This window comes from Oncorhynchus keta, chromosome 10, assembly GCF_023373465.1.
Source record: "Oncorhynchus keta strain PuntledgeMale-10-30-2019 chromosome 10, Oket_V2, whole genome shotgun sequence".
Classification (NCBI taxonomy): Eukaryota; Metazoa; Chordata; class Actinopteri; order Salmoniformes; family Salmonidae; genus Oncorhynchus; species Oncorhynchus keta.
The window spans coordinates 52,105,847-52,112,256 of NC_068430.1; the positions used below are offsets into that span (position 1 = coordinate 52,105,847).

The window sequence follows — 6,410 nt, forward strand, 5'->3', positions numbered from 1 at the left end:
ATAAGGCGGAGCTTTACCTAGCATGGACTTGTAGATGACCTGGAGCCAGTGGGTCTGGCGACGAATATGTAGTGAGGGCCAGCCGACTAGAGCATACAAGTCGCAGTGGTGGGTGGTATAAGGTGCTTTAGTGACAAAACGGATGGCACTGTGATAGACTGCATCCAGTTTGCTGAGTAGAGTGTTGGAAGCCATTTTGTAGATGACATCGCCGAAGTCGAGGATCGGTAGGATAGTCAGTTTTACTAGGGTAAGCTTGGCAGCGTGAGTGAAGGAGGCTTTGTTGCGGAATAGAAAGCCGACTCTGGATTTGATTTTTGATTGGAGATGTTTGATGTGAGTCTGGAAGGAGAGTTTGCAGTCTAGCCAGACACCTAGGTACTTATAGATGTCCACATATTCAAGGTTGGAACCATCCAGGGTGGTGATGCTAGTCGGGCATGCGGGTGCAGGCAGCGATCGGTTGAAAAGCATGCATTTGGTTTTACTCGCGTTTAAGAGCAGTTGGAGGCCACGGAAGGAGTGCTGTATGGCATTGAAGCTCGTTTGGAGGTTGGATAGCACAGTGTCCAATGACGGGCCGAAAGTATATAGAATGGTGTCGTCTGCGTAGAGGTGGATCAGGGAATCGCCCGCAGCAAGAGCAACATCATTGATATATATAGAGAAAAGAGTCGGCCCGAGAACTGAACCCTGTGGCACCCCCATAGAGACTGCCAGAGGACCGGACAGCATGCCCTCTGATTTGACACACTGAACTCTGTCTGCAAAGTAATTGGTGAACCAGGCAAGGCAGTCATCCGAAAAACCGAGGCTGTTGAGTCTGCCGATAAGAATTTGGTGATTGACAGAGTCGAAAGCCTTGGCGAGGTCGATGAAGACGGCTGCACAGTACTGTCTTTTATCGATGGCGGTTATGATATCATTTAGTACCTTGAGTGTGGCTGAGGTGCACCCGTGACCGGCTCGGAAACCGGATTGCACAGCGGAGAAGGTACGGTGGGATTCGAGATGGTCAGTGACCTGTTTGTTGACTTGGCTTTCGAAGACCTTAGATAGGCAGGGCAGGATGGATATAGGTCTATAGCAGTTTGGGTCCAGGGTGTCTCCCCCTTTGAAGAGGGGGATGACTGCGGCAGCTTTCCAATCCTTGGGGATCTCAGACGATATGAAAGAGAGGTTGAACAGGCTGGTAATAGGGGTTGCGACAATGGCGGCAGATAGTTTCAGAAATAGCGGGTCCAGATTGTCAAGCCCAGCTGATTTGTACGGGTCCAGGTTTTGCAGCTCTTTCAGAACATCTGCTATCTGGATTTGGGTAAAGGAGAACCTGGAGAGGCTTGGGTGAGGAACTACGGGGGGCGGAGCTGTTGGCCGAGGTTGGAGTAGCCAGGCGGAAGGCATGGCCAGCCGTTGAGAAGTGCTTATTGAAGTTTTCGATAATCATGGATTTATCGGTGGAGACCGTGTTTCCTAGCCTCAGTGCAGTGGGCAGCTGGGAGGAGGTGCTCTTGTTCTCCATGGACTTCACAGTGTCCCAGAACTTTTTGGAGTTGGAGCTACAGGATGCAAACTTCTGCCTGAAGAAGCTGGCCTTAGCTTTCCTGACTGACTGCGTGTATTGGTTCCTGACTTCCCTGAACAGTTGCATATCACGGGGCTATTCGATGCTATTGCAGTCCGCCACAGGATGTTTTTGTGCTGGTCGAGGGCAGTCAGGTCTGGAGTGAACCAAGGGCTGTATCTGTTCTTGGTTCTGCATTTTTTGAACGGAGCATGCTTATCTAAAATGGTGAGGAAGTTACTTTTAAAGAATGACCAGGCATCCTCAACTGACGGGATGAGGTCAATGTCCTTCCAGGATACACGGGCCAGGTCGATTAGAAAGGCCTGCTCACAGAAGTGTTTTAGGGAGCGTTTGACAGTGATGAGGGGTGGTCGTTTGACTGCGGCTCCGTGGCGGATACAGGCGATGAGGCAGTGATCGCTGAGATCCTGGTTGAAGACAGCGGAGGTATATTTGGAGGGCCAGTTGGTCAGGATGACGTCTATGAGGGTGCCCTTGTTTACAGAGTTAGGGTTGTACCTGGTGGGTTCCTTGATGATTTGAGTGAGATTGAGGGCATCTAGCTTAGATTGTAGGACTGCCGGGGTGTTAAGCATATCCCAGTTTAGGTCACCTAACAGAACAAACTCTGAAGCTAGATGGGGGCGATCAATTCACAAATGGTGTCCAGGGCGCAGCTGGGAGCTGACGGGGTCGGTAGCAGGCGGCAACAGTGATAGACTTGTTTCTGGAGAGAGTAATTTTCAAAATTAGTAGTTCAAACTGTTTGGGTATGGACCTGGAAAGTATGACATTACTTTGCAGGCTATCTCTGCAGTAGACTGCGACTCCGCCCCTTTGGCAGTTCTATCTTGACGGAAGATGTTATAGTTGGGTATGGAAATCTCTGAATTTTTGGTGGCCTTCCTGAGCCAGGATTCAGACACGGCAAGGACATCAGGGTTAGCAGAGTGTGCTAAAGCAGTGAGTAAAACAAACTTAGGGAGGAGGCTTCTGATGTTGACATGCATAAAACCAAGACTTTTTCGATCACAGAAGTCAACAAATGAGGGTACCTGGGGGCATGCAGGGCCTGGGTTTACCTCCACATCACCCGCGGAACAGAGAAGGAGTAGTATGAGGGTGCGGCTAAAGGCTATCAAAACTGGTCGCCTAGAGCGTTGGGGGCAGAGGATAAGAGGAGCAGGTTTCTGGGCATGGTAGAATATATTCAGGGCATAATGCGCAGACAGGGGTATGGTGGGGTGCGGGTACAGCGGAGGTAAGCCCAGGCACTGGGTGATGATGAGAGAGGTTGTATCTCTGGACATGCTGGTTGTAATGGGTGAGGTCACCGCATGTGTGGGGGGTGGGACAAAGGAGGTAACAGGGGTATGCAGAGTGGATCTAGGGGCTCCATTGTGAACTAAAACAATGATAACTAACCTGAACAACAGTATACAAGGCATATTGACATTTGGGAGAGACATACAGCGAGGCATACAGTAATCACAGGTGTTGAATTGGGAAAGCTAGCTAAAAACAGTAGGCGAGGCTAATCAGCTAGCACAACAAACAGCAGGTAAAATGGCGTTGACTAGGCAACTGGGCCGACAGATAAACAAACAAGCAGAATGGGGTACCGTGATTAATGGACAGTCCAGCGTGCGTCAGCTATGTAGCCAAGAGATCAGTGTCCAGGGGGCAGCGGTGGATGGGCAGGGAAGCTGGGCTGGCGAGTGTTATCCAGGTTTTTTTTTAAAAAACTAACAATGACTAAATAGCTTGTAGCTAGTTAGCTGGTTAGCGTCTGGAGGTTCTTGAGTGTGTCATAAAAATAAATAAAAATTAAAAATTAAAAGTGATAGCGAATCCGTATCACAGTGGGTGAGGCAGGTTTCCGGAAGGTATAAACAAATAAAAATCAAAGAGAGATAGAAAGTAAATGGGTTCAATATTATTACTGAAGATTTTTTTATGATAAGGTTAGTCCTTGAATGAGTTGAGCATATTGTATTCTTTTTGACCTTCTTCTTAATTTTCATATTTGTTTGTGCATTGATTGACAACAGGAGAAAAAGTTAGCAAAATATCATCAATTGGGTCCAAAACATCCCGTAAACTTGTCTGAGGTAACGGCATAAGGAGGACTGTCTTCAGGGTTCTGTTATAGTATATAGCATATATAGCATACTGTAATATATGCCATTAAACCTGAATTGTGTAAATATTTGCGTACACGTTTTGAAGACCCCTTTGGAAAGAATGCAGTATTTTTTTCTAGATTTGAACACGATATCCCAGAAACCCCAGCTCTCATTGGTAGTCCCCGCTGGGATGACATAGCATCAACATCCGCTTTTGAGACTTTGTGGATGTGTTATCAAGTGTTATCCTTTCTGGTTATGGTAACTAGTGACAACTCAACACAGTCGGGAAATGTGAGACTGTGGATGCCGATAACAGTTACGGACAAGATTGTAGATAACTCAATTCCATTTTAGCAACAATGTCTTCAGAACAGGTACAACATTTTTTTTAAACATGTTATAATGTTCATGTTGTCGGCCAGAAAGGTCGCGTTAACAGTATCAAAATAGCTAACTAGCTACCAGACAGTTACCCTGTCTGGTACAAGATAGCAATATGACGGTAGCTTAGTACATTAGTTATCACACATGCATAAAAAAAATCAGTGTAAAATAATTAATTTTGACTATCATAGATCTACATTAATGAAAAATGACCTTGGCTTTGGCAAGTCCTTAGAACTTTCCTGACTGCTATACTAGCTTGCTTGCTAATAACATCACTGGGATATCTCCTTGATTGTTGAAAGCTATGGCTATGAAGATGTGTATTAATTGTAGAAGTGTAATTTTGACTGATACCTCTGGATTCATGGAAAATAAACTTGGCTTTGTCATGCATTCAATCCTTTGCCCTTCTGACTCCTAGTTATACTAGCTAACTAATAACATTACTGGGATTGCCCATTGATTCTCGAGAGAAGATGTGTATGGATTGTAGAAGTGTCCATTCTTCTGCATTAAAATCCTTATTGGTTATACATAAAATACCATGTAGTGAACATTACAATACAATCTTGTTTTTTTCTGTAGGATTCCAGTTTTGATGAGCCGCAGACCATCCAGGGGCACAAGCAGGACTGCAGAAAGAATTGGACAGGAAGACCTTGAAAGGCCTGCCCGAATGCAAGAAGACAGGCTGGCCGAGATGTTTAGTAAAAATCTTTCGCCTATGGTACTGCAGTCTCATTTCATGTAGCTTTTTCCCCTTATCATTACAGGCTAAATTGCAAGAGCTGTCCTTTTGAAAAAAGGGTAGAGGTGCTGAGGCTGGCTGCTTCCCTGGACTGATTTGTGACATCATGGAGTAATGGAGAGCTATCCCAGGGTCTCCGGGCAACCTTGCTGGTGCACCTGCATGAATTGCAGGGAGACTCCTACACCTCACAACTGCTGCCATTTCACCACTGAAATATTCCATTTATTTAGGTCATATCAGTTCAGTACTTTATCAGAATGTTTCCTTTACACTGCTTTTCTTATTTTGAGGAAGGTTAGAGACAACCTTGTATTCTTGTTTATCTCCCTAATGAAACTGTTTGACCTGATCTGTGTAATCGGACCAACTTGTTTTTTTAACTGTATTTACACCAGGGTAGTCCATCTGTTTTTCTAGATATCTACCCGCCTGCAGGTCTGCTAATTTCAAGTGTAAACCATCAAGAGCATCATAGATATCCAGGAAAATATAACAGTTTAGCAAATCATTCTGAAACCACTCCAAAAGTACAATAATTACAAATGCCCAGACAAACCTCCCTAATTAATATGATGTATATGTTTGGTTGTATGCCCACCTCTTTCAACAACAGTTCTAAGTACTCTGTAGGTTTTCACACTTCCCCAGGAACCACCAAGTCCTTCCCAGCTCAAAAGTGTGTGTACTGCACCCTATGTTGCGTGGTGACATCAACTCAAAGTTGTAGTAGCAGCTCAGCAGTTGTTGGTGGTGGCACTTAAGGGAGTCTGACCTCAATATCATCTTCCTTGGTAAGCCCAGTCTTCTCAACACAGCTCTCTGAAGTTCTGGGATGTCGGTGTAGTCCTTTGCAGTTTTCAATGCGTATATCAGGGCTCTCCAACCCTGTTTCTGGAGAGCTACCCTCATGTAGGTTTTCACTCCAACCCTAATCAAATGCACATGATTCTAATAATTATCTGGTTGATAAGCTGAATCAGGTCAGATAAAATGGTTTGGAGTGAAAAACTAAAGGAGGGTAGCTCCTTTAGAAAAAATATACAAGTCAAGACTGTTGGGCTGACTGGTTTCATTATTGCAATAATTAATCAATATTAAATAAAGATGATTGTTTGAAGAAATGACCAAGTCTCTCTTGTTACTGAATTTTCGCGACGAGGAGGTGATCTGCAACTTCACCTGTTGACTGCTCCTGGGCACTGGTGGATACCAGATCTCGGACAGAGTACTGAGAGGTAGGCTTGGACAATAAGTGATGAAATTACTGAAAGGACAATGGCCCTGGTAAAATCTAATTATAACGTGTTGTGTGTGTTAACAGGCATGCCCTGGGTTACTGTTGTAAGATTGTTTTGTTATTCCTGGTACTTACAAAATACATGGTAAGATTAGATTTGTTGGGCACCGTATCACAGTTGATGTCGGAAGTTTACATACACTAGGTTGGGGTCATTAAAACTCAAACACGCCAAAACTATAGTTTGTTAACAAGAAATTTGTGGAAAGTCGGTTAGGACAGAAGTCATTTTTCCAACAATTGTTTACAGACAGATTATTTAACTTAAAATCCACTGTA

General features: G+C 44.6%; 1 long non-coding RNA gene across 1 annotated transcript; it reads left to right on the forward strand.

Moving 5' to 3' along the window:
* Nucleotides 1–3,923: 3,923 nt before the first annotated feature.
* Nucleotides 3,924–5,958, forward strand: LOC118389545 (uncharacterized). The gene is made up of 2 exons (XR_004826760.2): nt 3,924–4,070; nt 4,669–5,958. It is a non-coding gene; the product is annotated as an uncharacterized LOC118389545 (long non-coding RNA).
* Nucleotides 5,959–6,410: the final 452 nt, after the last annotated feature.